The sequence below is a fragment of the Ranitomeya imitator genome, chromosome 2 (genome assembly GCF_032444005.1).
Source record: "Ranitomeya imitator isolate aRanImi1 chromosome 2, aRanImi1.pri, whole genome shotgun sequence".
Taxonomy (NCBI): domain Eukaryota; kingdom Metazoa; phylum Chordata; class Amphibia; order Anura; family Dendrobatidae; genus Ranitomeya; species Ranitomeya imitator.
In genome coordinates this window covers 737,157,178-737,174,553 of record NC_091283.1, presented here as the reverse complement: position 1 = coordinate 737,174,553, position 17,376 = coordinate 737,157,178, and the positions used below count along the sequence as shown (strand labels likewise).

At 41.1% G+C, this 17,376-nt stretch overlaps 1 protein-coding gene across 1 annotated transcript in view; it reads right to left on the bottom strand.

Annotated features, from left to right (window-relative positions):
* CDH23 (cadherin related 23) overlaps positions 1-17,376 on the bottom strand; it is a 1,839,731-nt gene that overhangs the window by 1,368,927 nt on the left and 453,428 nt on the right. The gene's annotated exons all lie outside the window — the stretch shown is intronic.

Sequence of the window (17,376 nt, the reverse complement as noted above, 5' to 3'; positions counted from 1 at the left end):
ATGTTGAAGCCTCTGTTGCCTTTCAGAAAAGGTAAAGTGTATATACTGACAGGCCATGTGACACTTAGATTGCACACAGGTGGGCTTCCTTTCACTAAGCATGTGACTTATGAAGGTAATTGTTTACACCAGAAATTTTTAGGGGCTTCATCCCAAAAGGGGTGAATACATATGCACATGCCTATTTTTAGCTATTTGATAACATACATTTAATTTATGACAATATTTTTCTTACTTCACTTCTCCAAATTATAGTACACAACACAAACTGTAATAAAAAAAAATATTTAAACATAGGTTGTAATGTAACAAAATAAGTAACAAGCCAAGAGAGGGGTGAATACTTTTGTTAACCACTGTATGGCTGCACGAGTCATTGAAACTCTGTAGGTCAGTATGCTGTCCAAGAAAGCAGATGTGAGAATGCAGCCCAGGAATATAATAAAACAAGTGTTAGGACTGTTTCTAATTACAGGACAGAGCATAGTAATATAGATTGCCAACTATTGTTGCTTACAGCAAAACACTAAATGGAAACATAATAAGACAGATAATTATAGTGGCTTAGAAAATATTAACCCCTGATAACGCCCTGCTCACTGTAGGTTAGGCTTGTGGAGAGAAAGATGTTTAGAGATCAGGAAGAAATCAATGAATGGCATGTTTCTTGCTCCCAAGTGACACATTGGATGTGTTTTTTTTCTGATGCTGTTACAAGCTATTCACTGCTCAATAAAAAATTCACATAATGGATTTCGATGTAATGTGCTGCTGGATTTTACCCAGACTGAGACACTTGTGAATATAATAAGAGTGAACCACAAAGATGACTTTTCAGCAGTTCACAAGTTTGTGCAAGGTTAGAACATTGGCTTAAAAAAATGAATCTATAAGATCCACCAAACAGTAAGACAGTAAGATAGAAGATTTCTTTCTGATAAACCAATTATTGTTTACGCACAAAGTGCCAGATAATGAACTAATCTATGGTTTATTTTATGCTGGAAAACATGACTGCATGGGTTTTATTATGAATAAACAAAGATGCAAAAATATTATAACTATGCCACATAGATTGTGGATTCATAACATTCCTGTCTACACGCGAACATGAGGATCTGACTATACAGCCTGCCATCCAGCAGAGAAACTGAGCAAGCATGCACAGCTAGGGGACTCTGCTAGATGGCAAGCTGCATAGTTGCAATCTGCAACAATGCAGCCTGCCATCTAGATGTAGTAAAGCTAGATGCGCCGCGGGACAATTGAATTATTATCTTCCCCATCGGACAGGTGAGGAATATGGCTGTTTATTATTTTTATTTTTTTACTGGGAACATTGGCTTCAGTGGATTGAGCGTTGAGGTGCATATACGTGTTTTTGGTAAAATAAGGTTATTTCACTTTGTGTCATTATTTCAAATAAAGGACCTTATTCTGGGTGCTACTTTTTAAGAATTTGACTATGGGGCTAGTAATAGGGACATCTTATAGATGTCTCTCCATTACTAACCTCTGGGCTCGATGTCACCTGACAATACAAAGGTGACATCAACCCCAATACTATCACCCAACTTGTCACCGCACCAGGCCAAGTGGGAAGATCGAGGCTAAGTGCCAGAATTGGCGCATCTTAAGTATACGCCATTTCTAAGGAGGCTGAGAGATAATGTTTTTAACTTAGGAGGGGGCCAATATCCATGGCCCCTTCCTAGGCTATTAATATCAGCCCGCAGCTGTCTTCTTAGCCTTTACTGGTTATTAATTATAGGGGGACTGCACGTCATTGTTTTGGGGTGGGCAATTTTAATAGCCAGGAAAGGCTATGTATGCATCTCTGAGCTGATATTAATAGCCTAGAAGGCTCCATGGATATTATTCCCATCCAATGCTATGAATATCTGCTCCCAGCTGTCCGCTTTCCCTCTGCTGGTTAATAAAATTTCAGGGGATTCCACAGCATTTTGTTTTATAAAATAATTTATGTAGTAATAAAATACATGTACTGAAAACTACACAAGGACTGTACTATTTATAATAGTCACTGACATCTTTATATCTATCTATTCAATGCTTATTTATCTATTCTATCTATTCTATTTTGTTGAGTTACACTGTTATTTTATTGTATGTGGCTCCTGAACTGTTGGGTTATGAAGGACATTGTATGTAAAAATCGGATGACACTAGCATAGTCTGAGTGCAGTGCAATGTTTTATCACACCCGTTGACTTGCATTGGTAAGTCTCATCTGATACATGAGGACAATCATAGTAAGCTGCGATTTTTGTCTCAGCTCAATTTGAGCTGAGAAAAAAATCTCAGATGAGCAATGATTCAAAGCTTAACATTGGTCAGAGTGCAATCTGATTTTTTACCGAATTGCACGCATCCATTTTTTTTGCAAGTTAGTATAAGCCCTTGAACAGATACTGTAGTAACAGACTACACTAATCTAGTGTCATCCAGGTGCAACATACCTGCAACAGTAGACTGGTATGTAGTAATCGGGAGGTAATTGCAGTATAAAGGCCAATATCAGTTTTATTTTTTCAAATAATTTTCTTATTTAAAGGGAGCCTGTCACCAGTAAAATCACTTTAACCTGCAGATATGGACTTAACCTGTAAGTTAACAGCGTTACTAACCTGCCCAGAGCCTGCACATAACCAAACACCAGTCATGTGGGCAGGACCTGTTCAGTCACTGTTGAGTATACAAAGTGCCCATAGCCCTGACTAACAGCTGGCCCCAATGCTGAGCCAGTGTCAGTGAGGGCCATGGGTGCAGTTACAGCTGCCAGTGACTGAACCAGCACCAGCACAGCACCCGTGACTCAAAGCGAATGCTGCCAATGAAAATAAAGTTAATTTTCTCCCCGCAGCGTTTGACTACAGGCAAGTGCCGGTCAGGTTACTGACGCTAATAACCTTCAGATTAACCCCATATCTGCAGGTTAATAGCATTTTTGCTGGTGACAGGTTTCCTTTAAGCATTGTTATATGTTATATAACAATTCTTAGATTGGCCAGGCAGTAAAGGAATAAAAACTGTAATTTATTATCAGTTTTAGACACCATTGTATCATGGTCCGCATAGAGTCTACAAGGTTCAGGCTGGCCATAAGACTCCTGATCCAAGCTTGACAGCTTCATATATGCATTTGAGACTGTTGAGTTCAGGTCAGGAGAACCACGACTTGGCCATACATCACGGTCAATACACAGACTGTAATTCACAGACATCTGAACTTGGCCTTACTTTGTGTTGATGGAGGTGACATGCTATAAAGTATATTGCATGTATCATAAAGATTGCATCTAGATATGGATGTAGAGTGAAAGCAGAGTATTGTAATAGTGTGGTGTGAAAATAAATTACCTGGATTGGACTAATACATATTGTGGTCTTGCGTGCGGTAGACAGCATGATAGTTAGGGGGTCTTGAGAAACCATGAGTTTACGCGAAACAATGTTGACCGATGGGGGTTTTGTCTGCCTGTAGCAGTTTGTATTTGTTTGAATAGTGTCAGCACATTTCTCTAGTATTGAATGCTGCTAATTTCTACTTGAATGTATGGTCCTATTTATTATTTACCTATTGATTACCTATTTGTTAACTGATCACCTTACTGGTAAGTGTGAAATGTGGATGCCTGATCTGGGTGTGCTTCATGGACCTCACTGCTTTGCCTTGTTGAGTTGCCTGCATGTGGAGCCTGCATTGAGAAGTTTACTCTACGTTATCTAAGTATGATAGCTTCCTGTGGCTCACAACTAAGAAGTTGCTTCAAAATATTCCACATAGCGCTGTGCTGCAAAAAATACCTGTCATGAACCATGCCATTTTGGGGGGATTTCATTTCAAAACTACATGAAATGGTAGGTATATGGAGCTATGGAATATCATACGTGCTCTTTTAAATTTTCATACAACTTCCATGTTGTACCAAACTGTGATATAATATAGATAAGTAAAATATGGATTTGTCACAGAATGTAGTCCCGAAAATCACCCAAATATCACCTACTAGTTCTAAAGTCATTTAAAAGGTTGGGAATTGGGAGTGTTCTCAAACTTTTCTTAAGCAACCATTTGTCAAATAAATCCGTTCTAATATAACAATGACCCTGGATTTGCAAAGAGTAGATGAACAAATATAGCATGCAAGATACAGACCCAACAATATAGGTTTACAAATATTGAATTTGTTGTGGAATATTCCAATTGTAAATCTAGAGGAAGTTGTGGAGAAATCTAAATGGAAGCTTATGTGAGGTAATTGGCAAATATCTAGACTCCTATCTTAAACCACTGGTATTTAACCTACCCTCGTACATCAAAGACACGGGGGATGTACTTGGTAAAATTGAGGGGATACCTATGGAGGAAGACATGTGGCTGGTATCATTTGATGTCGAATCTTTATACACTGCAATACAACATCAGCATGGTAAAAGGGCTGTTGAATCATTCTTACTTACCACCAACATTGACAGAAATATGATTGATTTCCTTCTTGACCTACTCAAATTCGCTCTGGAACATAACTACTTCATGTTCAAGGAAACAATGTATGTACAGCAGAGAGGGACCGCCATGGGGGCGGCTTTCGCCCCTTCATATGCTAATTTGTTCATGGGATATTGGGAAAGGCAGATATTTTTTGTCAACCCCATTGCCTACATTGAGAAGGTCCTGTTCTGGGTTCGCATTATTGATGACATTCTTATGATCTGACAGGGCTCAGAACAGGACCTTCTGGCCTTCCGAGATATCCTTAATGATAACAATGTCAACATCAAACTGACTTGCAAGTATAGTCAGGTCTCCTTGGATTTTTTGGACATTCAGATTATCAAGGGATCGGATGGTCTTTTGGAGACGAATGTATTTAGAAAAGAGACAGCAGTAAATTCTTTGTTGCATGCCTCCTCGTCTCACCCGAAAGCACTGATCGAAGGTATACCGACTGGGCAAATTATCAGGATCAAAAGAATTTGCTCTAATGATCAATTCATTTCTGAACAGGCGGAGAGCCTTTCGTCAAGGTTTGAAGATAGAGGCTACTCGAAGCGAAGTATTAAAAGAGGGCTTCATAAAGCAGCTAAAATGACTTGCTCTACTCTAATGAAAACTAAAATCAAACCAAAGGTGGAACAGAAGGTGAGGTTCATATCTACGTATACTGAACAATGGAGCCAGATGAGAAATGTGTTGAGAAAATTTTGGCCTCTTTTACAAACTGACAGAGATCTGATTAAATATCTACCAAAGTACCCATCAATCACTTACCGAAGATCGAGTAATTTAAAGGACCAATTGGTGCACAGTTACTATGCTGGTCCTAAGATAGAGAAGGCATTTGGATCGAAAGGACAAAAATGGCGCTGTTTCCCCTGTAATAATTGTATCTCTTGCCCGAATATAGTCCCGGCATCTACGTTTAACTCTAGTGATGGCAAAAAAACCTTCAAGATAACTCAACACATCACCTGTAATACAACAGGGGTGGTCTACTATGCACAGTGCCCATGTCCCAAAGTGTATGTGGGACTGACATCAAGAGCTTTACATTCCAATTGTAAATCTAGAGGAAGTTGTGGAGAAATCTACATGGTAAATCTGCACCCAACTGTACTGTTGGCCACTGATTGCCTTATTCCCTTATCAGATGCACCAGCACTAGTAACCACTAAAGTCTTAATGGTCCAATGGAATTGATTACATGACATCACTGAAAACTAAATGGTATGGAAAGTGGTGAGCTCTTGTTTATTCATTTTTTTAAACTTTCAGTAAACTTTTTCTTTAATTTTTATAAATTCTGGATTTGTGGATTTTGCTTTTCACCAGTGGCTGATCCATAACAAAATTGGCAACAATTAAGGTTTGTTGTGACCAATTTGCAATGTAAACTGAAATGCTGCGCATTTAAAAATCATCACTCTGGATCAATTTCTGCAATGAAACTTTCTGCAGTGTACATGAGATTTGTATAAATCTCACCCATTACACTGTCGCTGTACTTTGCTGCTGATTAAAAAAAAAAAACTGGAAAAAAAGCATCCGGTAATTAAAGAACATATTGAAAGCATACCTGTCTTTTCTGTAAAAAGAAACATAATCTCAATTTTCTCATCTCTCAAAACAAATTAAAACTCCTTTTAATGCACACACTCCAATATGTCCTGAAACTGTGACGATTCTCATAATCTTCAGCTTTGCAGCCACTCTTTTAAAGAGAGCAGTTCCTTTTTAATCAGCACTATATGAGCTGATACGTTCTCTCTTCAATTCATTGAGCTCATCATTATTCGCTGTGCCTGGCATGGTCAAATGGCTTGCATGCTCTGAACGTAAAACCATTGACACGATTCATCAAGACCAGCAATTTTCTAGCCAATCTTGATGAGGGAGCGCAGTCAAGACAGGTGCTCCTGATTCTTGAAGAGGTGCACACCTCTTTATGAATCAGGAACCTCTGACGAGTGACGAGCGCCTCCGTGCGCTACACCTGAAGTTTTACTCTGGTGAGGGACTAGAGTCAGATTTCTGGAGTATAGAATGCCACAGTTTGCCACGAATTGGACAAGCTGTAGCATCGTACCCCCAGCTCTGCTTATTTTGGCAGGGTTGGGAGTAAGTAATGTGAAATTGCCAAAAAACACAACATTTTGGCACAACTCAAATTTTGGAACTTTTCAAAGCTTTTACGTCATTGTTTTGGCATAAAAGCTTTGATGAGTTGGGGCCTATATCTATGTTATGCATGTGTGCAGTTTGATAGACAAAGTAGCAGAAGTCCTTGTGTGCCAAGCTTCACGTAATCAGCCTCTGAATCTGAGCTGCTTCAGACACATAACACCTGACAAAAGGCGGCACATTAGACACGTAGTGGCCAGCACTTGAAAGAGATTTTTCCATAGAGTGATTAGCAGATTGCCTATAACGCACATTATCAAATGAGATCAAGTGGTCTAAAAATACAGTCACAAGTTAAGACATAACCAATTAAAGCTGCACTCTGAAACTATATAATATGTAACATTGAATATACGAAATTAGAACTGCATTATTGCTGTAGAAGACATGTTAAATAATGAAGGTACAAATTTGCCAATTCGTGTGAGCCAACAGTCAGCAACTAGGCGAACCCTAAAACCTGAGATGAATCCTCTCCTGGGCTGAATACCTAAAATTCTATGAGCAGGTAGTCTCAAGCTTTATTTAAAAACACCTTATGCTGATAATTGTACATGTCCAAATAAATGTAGTCTTTCGGCCAAGGAGAGGCATCATGTTAGGTTTAGGGTATCAACAAAGGGGTTTGCCTTGTTGTTGGCTGTTGGGCTCACATGAATTGGCCAATTTGTGCTCTAAGTACCTTCATTATTTAACATGGTTTCTACAGCAGCAATGCAGTTATAATTTCATATACTCAATGCATATATATTATAGTGTTAAATAGTGCAGCTTTAATTTGTTAGTTATATAGAGTGGCTCACTTAGCTTGAACCTGTTCACACTTGTCTTTTTCTGTTTGGAAGTGCCAGTCAGTTTTTTATGCTACCAGTTAAGATATAGTCCTAGAAAGTTAACTGATATGTAGAACTTAGCACCCCTTTATTTCTGTACATGTTTTCTTCAGAGAAATGATACAAAAATTATACGTAATGTGAATTTTACGTTAACATAAAATATACATCTATCATATCAAACTTTGAAAAAACACTTTTCATTAAATCCAAATCTACTGGGCTCATCAAAATAAAGTCTTTCACCCACCCATTTTAAAAAGCTGTAAATATGATAATTAGGCTTTGTTCTGCCTTAATCATATTCATGAACTCATTAAGGGTGAATATATACATTCAAACCAAGGTCTAATTATAATACTCTGATTTATTGTTCTTCATTCTCCCATTTATTTGCCCCATACTACAAATATATTGAATCTTTGAAGGAACCAAGAACTCTGTTGGAGGCTGGCGTATATAAAAAAAAATCATTCCTATAAATCATGGCGTCGTCAAGTGCAAATGTCATCAAGACATCAAGTAGCTTGGTTAGCAAACATCACATACATTACAAGAAACATCTAAACCTTACATGCATTTCTTGTACATTTTAGGTCCGATTCATCATTTATAGCTTTTCTTTTTCTTTTTTTACAGTATTCATTTATATTTTCTGGGCCAAATTCTTCTAAATAACACATGTAAATCACAAATTTTATGCAAAAGTGCACATTATTTTTGTTTTTACCTTTTCTGCAACCTTTTATTAATTCACACTTGATTGCTGTATACTATTTATCATTGACGCTCCTATTTCTAATAATTCAGCTACCTTTCTAGCCTTCATGTTTCCTAATGTTTTGTATCATCTACCTATTGAAAATTGTAATTACCGTACTACATTCAGATAATGTAAAATGTATGGTTCATTGGATCAATATATTGATATACATTATATGTATAATATAATGTATATATAGAGAAAATTGATTTATTAAATACATTGTACAAGCTGTATATTGATGCTGTTTTGATGGGAAATGTTGGTCACATTAAATATTGATAAATTAGTAAAATAATTGGCTCTGGTTTGGTGTGCAAAACAATGAGCACATTGACAAAGAGAGGTAGGGAAGGGTTAAAATACTAATGTATCACAAAGTAGTACTGATTAAGATGGGCTAATAAAAACTTATAGATACTCTAGTATAGAATGTGAGCAAGCAGGGATTACTTGAGATGCTGTGTGAAGGTCTGAGCTGCCTTGGGGTACTAAGATGCATTAGTTCCTGTTGGACTGTTTCTGCAAAGTTAGCCAAGTCCAATGATTGCTACTTCCAAAAGCTGTATAGTATGCAGTAAGGCTGAGAAGAGTTGGAGAACTGTCCAAGGTCGATGACTCTTTCACAGAGTCCGGCGGCACCTGTGTATGTGCTTCAGGCATCCCTGAAGAAGGAAACTGACAGATTTCTGAAACGCGTAGGATTTGGTCCCACTTGTTTACCATACTCGGCCACATCATCACCATATGACTGCAAACGTCACGTGACTGAAGATGTTACGCAGATCCTGTAAGCACTCAAGCGCATACACCAGTGCCGCCGGACTCTGCGTATGTATTAAGGATGTATTAAGAGAAATATAGGGACTAGATAACGAGAAGGAATTATCATTTTCTTCTCCTTCTTGATCAGGTCTCATCTGGAACACTGTGTCCATTTCTGGGCATCACATTTTAAAACGGACATTGCAAAACTGGAACAAGTTCAGAGAAGAGCTACCAGGATGGTGAGTGGATTGCAAAGTATGTCCTACGAGAAGCGATTAAAGGATTTGGTAATTTTTAGCTTGCACTAAAGAAGGCTAAGAAGAGACTGAATAGCTGTCTACAAATATCTGAAGTGATGTCACAGTGTATATGGATCACTCATATTTTCATTTGCACACGGAAACATGAGAAGCAATGGAATGAAACTGAAAGGGAAAAGATGCAGATGAGATATTAAAAAAAACTTTTTGACAGTGAGGTTGATCAATAAGTGGCACCGGCTGCCACAAGAGGTGGAGAGTTCTCCTTCAATAGAAGTCTTCAAACAGAAGCTGGACAGGCATCTGTCTGAGATGGCTTAGTGAATCCTGCATTGAGCAGGGGGTTGGACAGGATGACACTGGAGGTCCAATTCTAACATTCTATGATTCTATGATTCTAAGCTCACCCTGGTGGATGCACCACTGATGGTGTCCTCACCTGACAGAGAGGGCTCAGTGGAAACACAAGGCACAAGGAATTCACCAATGCAGCTGGAGCACTGGCACCACCTTGGAAAGGAGGGTTAGCATGGCAGAAATGTGGAAAACCTTACTCAGCACGCCACAACATTCAGAACCACCATCTGATATTGGCCATTTTAGTAGGAAGCAGCATATCTGTTATGCCTGTGTAGCAACTCAGTCTGGATTAATAGGTTATACACTAAAGAATGCAAAGGACCCTGCCGATTCCAGGAAAGACTAGATATCCTGAAATTGCAGTCACTAGTGGTACCTGGGGGTTCAGAGATAGCCATAACCACAGAACTAGGAGATGGCAACTCAGACCTAAAGTTCCTAAATGGCTAGTCAAGTTGCTTCATATTTCTCCAAATGAAGAGGAGGGCAAAGCAGAGTGTGAAATAACTACAAGAGGAGAAGTGTGCTAACAACGAAGAAAGAAGTTATAGTGAGTTAAGTAAATAACAAAATACGAGATAAAGAATAAAATAATTACTGTTAACAAACATACAGCCTAATTACTAATGATAAACAGAAGATAGTTGCTAAGTATAGAAAAGAAAAAGCAAAATAAAAATCCTTAGCTGATAGCTTACAGACCAGTTCCAAAGATCAACAGAATATCAGAACATCTATCACCAGCAGGAAATGCCCACTTTTGGGACAAAATATAAAGCTGCACCCAAAAGGTGATAGGTGGACAAATGAAAACACCCATGTTAAGCTAAACAAACTACATACAGAAAACAGGACCCAAACACCAAGAGAAAAGCTGTGTCTCCTGTTGCTTGGCAGAGAGAGTAGCCAACCAGAGAACATAAACTCAAGAGTAGGGTTGAGCGAAACTGCTGCCTATGCAGCATCAATAGTAAAAACATATAATGTTAAAAATAAAAAAAAATCATTATCTACTCACCCTCAGGCGGCCCCCGGATCCAGCCCAGGCCTTTCCCACTCCTCGCGCGCCGATGTGGTCTCAAGAATGCCTTACGGCAATGACCAGAGATGGCGTAGCGGATGGAGATCGTATGGAGATTACAATGTGGGGGTCATTATACATTGTTGGAGCCATCAAACAGTTTGGGGGCTACTAAGGGGTCAGTATACTGGTACTATACAGTGAGGGGGCATTATCTATATATATAATCATTTAAGGGGCACTTCCGTCTGTTTATCTGTCTGTTTGTCTGTCTGTCATGGAAATCTCAAGTCGCTGATTGGTCATGGCCAGCTGGCTGCGACCAATCAGCGACGGGCACAGTCCGGCTGCGAAATGGCTTCTCCCTATTCCCCTGCAGTCAGTGCCCCGTCCATACTCCTCTCCCAGTCAGCGCCCATTGCCCACATAGTGTTTTAGCAGTCCGTTAAACCGACTGCTATATACTACGCGGCTGCTGTATACTACATGGCTGTGCTATATACTATGTGGCTGCTATATACTACGTGGCTGTGCTATATACTATGTGGCTGTGCTATATACTATGTGGCTGCTATATACTACATGGCTGTGCTATATACTATGTGGCTGTGCTACATACTACGTGGCTGTGCAATATACTATGTGGCTGTGGTATATACTTCATACTACGTGGCTGTGCTATATACTATGTGGCTGTGTTATATACTACGTGGCTGTACTATATCCTGCACCCCAAACCCCCGACATTCTGCGACCAATCAGCAGCAGACGCAGTCCAGTCGCAAATTGACGCGGGATTTAAACACCGCTTCAGTGATTGGTCGCGCACGGCCGGCCGCGACCAATCAGCGATATTGGCGCGGGATTTAAACACCGCTTCAGTGATTGGTAGCTCACGGCCGGCCATGACCAATCAGCGATATTGGCGCGGAATTCAACCCCCACTCACAGTGAGACGTACATACATACAAAACATATTCTAGAATACCCGATGTGTTAGAATCTGGCCACCATCTAGTAAGCATAATAAAGAACACTACATTCATGGAGAATAACTTCTCTGTGAATCAAATTTCCTGGCAAAATGTATGCATTCAGGCAAATCTCTAGTTGTCAGTGGTAACCAACAGTGGTATATGGGTGGTGTGTGTATGGGTTTGATATTTGACTATTGCAACAAGGAAGTGTGCATAAAAATAGACTTTTTTGCTATTTACACACCTTATGAGGTTGACAGTTGCATTTATACTTCTAGATTATAGAGAATTTTCTTTTAGCTGTAATAAAAAAATGGTTTGCCCATTTTACAATGCAGGAAGTACACATGCTGTGACAAACAGGTCTTTGTTTACGGATTTTGGTTTGGTGGCAAAACAAGGACTGAGGAGTTTAATACTACTCTCCATATTTGCAGTTTGTGAAAAATAAAAAAAAGGCTGTTAATAAGATGCTGTTACTAAATGTTAGGGCTGGCGGAACGCACTGAATAAATATAAATATAGTAATAAGGTGCGTTCGCAGCCCAGGGTTCACCGTGCAGAGATGGAACCTGCTGCTAGGTAATGGCGGCACTATATGGCGGTACTATGCCAGAATAAACACGGGTTCTGTCACCCGGTGTGAACTGATGCGAACTCTGTTGCTTCACAGAGTCGCAGGGAAACAAAGGAAACACTGTGCCCTGATAGCAGTCACAGGGTGCAGCAGATGGACACTAGTGGGATCCCTGAAATTCACCTCCACTATGCTGGTGATTGATCCCGCTCTGACCCTCGGTGGCTTTTGAGCCCGTGCCTGAGGACGCCCTGAGTCAGATGCTGAGATTAAGTGGGAGCTCCCACCCTATACTAACCGGTTGTCAGGACTAATTAAACATTTACCGCGCAGAGTGCGTACAGCGCCGCACTGGCGGATGCCACTAACCACCCTAACTAGGACTAGGAAAGTGCACTAGTTGCGCATAGCGCCGCACTGGCGGTCACTGCGAATTTACGCAGTAAACTCGTGCCTGGTGCTGGATGGCACAATCAGGAGCTATGTAGCTCAATCACATTCAACAACACACACTAGGAATGGGTATGATTCTGAGCTTTCACCAGATTCAGGCACACATCCACACACACGATTACAGATTTATACTAGCGCATGGCCGAGCGGCCATGCGAGCCTGTTATAGATGTAGCCTTCCAGGACCTTCATAGTGGTCCAATCGAAGCCGCTACAGGACCTGAGCATGTGACCTCCGACCTCCAATGAGAGGTCATCCCACGGGCATGCTCAGTAGATGAAAAGCAGGACTTAGTCCCTGGAACGTCTGCTCGCTGCTGATCAATGCTGGTTACAAAGGCTGAACCTGGGGCAGCAGCTGTAACCAGCCGCTCAGTATCAGCTTGAGCCAGACTCTGGGACTGATGTCTCTGCTAAGCAGACTCCACTGCAGCTGGGGAAGAATGGGAGACCACAGAGGACAGGGTTCAAGATTCCCCCTGTGCAGCAGTGGGAGCTCAACACCTAACACTAAAGACCTCAGATTAATCCCTATATCACTTGAATCTTTGGATTAATATTCACAGAATGAGACTAGCACTCAAGTTCTCACTGTGACTCAGCACTGGAATAGTACACCAGTCAAATTTGGCCCTTTTCTGTCCCTTTGTTGAATGAGCTAAGTACTCTGACATCCTGTCTCTATGTTGGAAAAGCCCAAAATAGTGATGCTTATCTGGCCTCTATCTTATATACTGACTTCAGAAATGATGCTAAGCATTTTATTAGCAATACTCTTGAATCAAATCTATGATTGTTTGAATTTGCAAAGACCCACGAATTTCAGGAAACTCAACTGAAAGTTCATCCGACGTGGATCATTCTGCTCATCTCTAATCATAACTGCCACATGCCACACTTTTTAGTCTTAAAAAAAAGAAGAAAAAAATGCCTTATAAAATTAGGCAAAATGAATGGACTGCATAACCATCATAATGTTAACTGAAATAAATAGGCTGCACATATGATACATTTATTATCCTACTGAATTATAAAACAGGTTGAAAAACTATGTAAAAAAGTGGGTAAATACCCTAGAATATGGCTGATAATAAGTCTACGCACATGTAATAAAACAGAATCCACAAATTATAATAGGTGATGTCACAGCTGACCCTGCTACCCCTCCTTACTCAATGACCTTTGCACATGCTAATTAGATGTTTCAATACAAAAGATCAGAATCTGTGCATCTTCCTAAATACTTCTTCATCCACTAGCCAACACTGTACTTGTGATAGAGGAGTAAAGGTACCGTTAAGGCCCCGTCACACTTAGCGATGCTAAAGCGATCCCGACAACGATACGACCTGTCAGGGATCGTTGCTGCGTCGCTATGTGGTCGCTGGTGAGATTTCAAACAGTGAGATCTTCCCAACGACGCAGCAGTGATGCGGCGACCTGTAGCGACCTGTACAACGATGTCACACGGCAGCTATTTCATGACAATTCAGACCTCAATGAGGATGTCCTGTCAACGTGGTCGTTGGTAAGGTGTCAAACACAGCGATGTGTGCTACCCAGCGGGACCTCAACGATCAAAAAAAGGTCCAGGCCATTCCGACACGACCAGCGATCTCACAGCAGGGGCCTGGTCGCTGCTACGTGTCACACATAGCGAGATCGCTACTGAGGTCGCTGTTGCGTCACAAAACTTGTGACTCAGCAGCGATCTCGCTAGCGATCTCGCTATGTGTGACGGCGGCTTTACACTAGATGATTTACCAACGATCACGACCAGCGATACGACCTGGCCATGATCGTTGGTAAGTCGTTGTGTGGTCGCTGGGGAGCTGTCACACAGACAGCTCTGTCCAGCGACTAACGATCAGGGGACAACTTCGGCATCGTTGAAACTGTCTTCAACGATGCCGAAGTCCCCGGGTAACCAGGGTAAACATCGGGTTACTAAGTGCAGGGCCGCGCTTAGTAACCAGATATTTACCCTGGTTACCATTGTAAAAGTAAAAAAAAAAAAAACTACATACTCACATTCCGATGTCTGTCACGTCCCCCGGCATCAGCTTCCCTGCACTGTGTAAGCGCCGGCCGTAAAGCAGAGCGGTGACGTCACCGCTGTGCTCTGCTTTACGGCCGGCCGGCGCTGACACAGTGCAGGGAAGCTAATGCCAGGGGATGTGACAGACATCGGAATGTGAGTATGTAGTGTTTTTTTTTTTTACTTTTACAATGGTAACCAGGGTAAATATCGGGTTACTAAGCGCGGCCCTGCGCTTAGTAACCCGATGTTTGCCCTGGTTACAGGTGAACACATTGCTAGATCGGCGTCACACACGCCGATGTAGCGAAGACAGCGGGTGATCAGCGACCAAAAAAAGTTTCTGATCATTCCCCAGCGACCCACGATCTCCCAGCAGGGGCCTGATCGTTGGTCGCTGTCACACATAAAGATATCGTTAGCGGGATCGTTGCTACGTCACAAAAAGCGTGACGTTGCAACGATATCCTTAATGATATCGTTATGTGTGAAGGTACCATAAGATTCAGGAGGGTTTTTTTTCCTTGCTCAAAAACTTGTGGATGCAGCAAAGTATATTTAATTGGATTTAGTGATAGAAAAGTATTTTGACTGCTTTCTTTAACGTTGCTTTGTACTGGTCTTTATAATGTTGTTCTATGAAAGAGTGCTTAACTAATCTTTCTACAAAAGCTGGAATTTCCTGAAACAACAAGATGCTAGAGTCTAAAATAATCCAAAGTGGCCAATGTGAAAATTGCAAGATTTCTGAATTTTTTATAAGCATGGTGGTATAAAAAAATTGTCAAAAATAAAAAAAATCACAAAAACTGTGCTCTTCTATTGAGATAATGATATAATGCCTCTTAGCATGTAGGCTCACAAGTAAGCTGATGAGAACAGGAAGAATCACTTTATTTTCACTGCTTGAGTGGACTGTGTGAAAAGATTCAAGATATTTTATATCTGGATTGTCACATAAAATAATGTTTTGTATGTATTTCTAATAAAACACTCATTTGACATACCGTATTTTTCAAACTATAAGACGCACTTTTTTTTCTCCAAAAATGTGGGGGAGAAATGGGAGGATGCGTCTTATAGTCTGGATGTACCTGTTATGGCTGTGAATGAAGAGGTGGGGGAGCGGCAGCGGTGGAGCAGCGGGTAACAGGAGGCAAGAGCCATCTGCTGCAGCTAACTTCTTTTCCCGCTGCTAAAGAGAAATGAATATTCACTGCTCTCCACACCCATGGGAGTGGAGAGCAGTAAATATTCATTTCTCTTTAAAAGTGGACACGCTGTTAGCCGGAGCTGCTGGCTTCCTGCAGCTGCCAGGCTTTCAGATGTGCCTGTTACTTAAAGGAATGAATATTCACTGCTCTCCACTCCCATAGGTGTGGAAAACAGTGAATATTCATTGATCTCAAATAGTGGGCACAGGAGCAGCAGCCGCTGGCTCCTGCTGCTGCCAGGTGATCACATGTGCCCGCTATTAAAGAGAATGAATATTCACTGCTCTCAGTGATTATTCATTCCCTTTAGTAGCAAGCTCACGTTAGCACCCAGCAGCTGCAGGAAGCTGGCAGCTGGGGTTAACACTGTGTTTTATATTAAAGATCAATGAATATTCACTGCTCCATTCGCCCATAGTCCCGGTGTGGGGAGCAGTGAGTATTCCGGCAACTGTCCTTTGCTTGTAGGCAGCACATTATGTCACTGCCATGCACTGCTTACAAGCGTAAATCAGCTGCTGGCATTGGAACAGGAAGCTCTGAGTAAGCGCAGGAAGGTAAGTAGAATGGTTTATGTTTTTATGTTTTTCTAATGGGGACATGCATACCAGGATGGAGATGGGGCTCTGCATACTAGAATTGGAATAAGGGGGACTATGCTTACCAGGATAGGGATGAGGGGGCCATACATACCAGGATAGGGATGAGGGGAACCATGCCTACCAGGATTTGGATGGGGCCATACATACCAGGACAGAGATGGGGGCCATACATACAAGGATAGGGATGGAGGACTTGCATATCAAGATAGGAATGAGGAGGCCATGCATACCAGGGTAGGGATGCGGCGGCCATGTACACCAGGATGCAGATGAGGAAGCCATGCATAATAGGATGGTGATGAGGAGGCCATGTATACTTGGATTAGGGACACATATACACCAGGATAGGGAATATTAATACAGACCCCATTTTTTGCTTCAATTTTTTTTCTAATTTCCTCCTCTAAAACCTGGGTGCGTCTTATGGCCCAGTGTATCTTATAGTCCAAAAAATATGGTATGCAACTGAGAAATGTGCAGTTTGGACTTTGGTCCATCCGCCATATCTGTAGTCTGTGGGTGCCTGATGAGAGAGCAGAGAACAGTCTCTATCTGCTGGAATGCCTTCCACCTTTTCTGATTTGTAGGCTTGATATAACGCATGCATGATCTCGCACCATTCATTCTAATTAGAAAATAGGCAAAATAGACGGCACTCCATTAGAGGTATGGTGCTTGTGAAGGAGATACAAATAGAAAGATGAAAATAGTAGCTGTTTAATGCAGTAAAAGCCCATCCTAGGCTTTTTTCAATGAAAAACTTGCTGTCCTCCTATTTTAATTAGAAAGGCGCCAGGGATACTG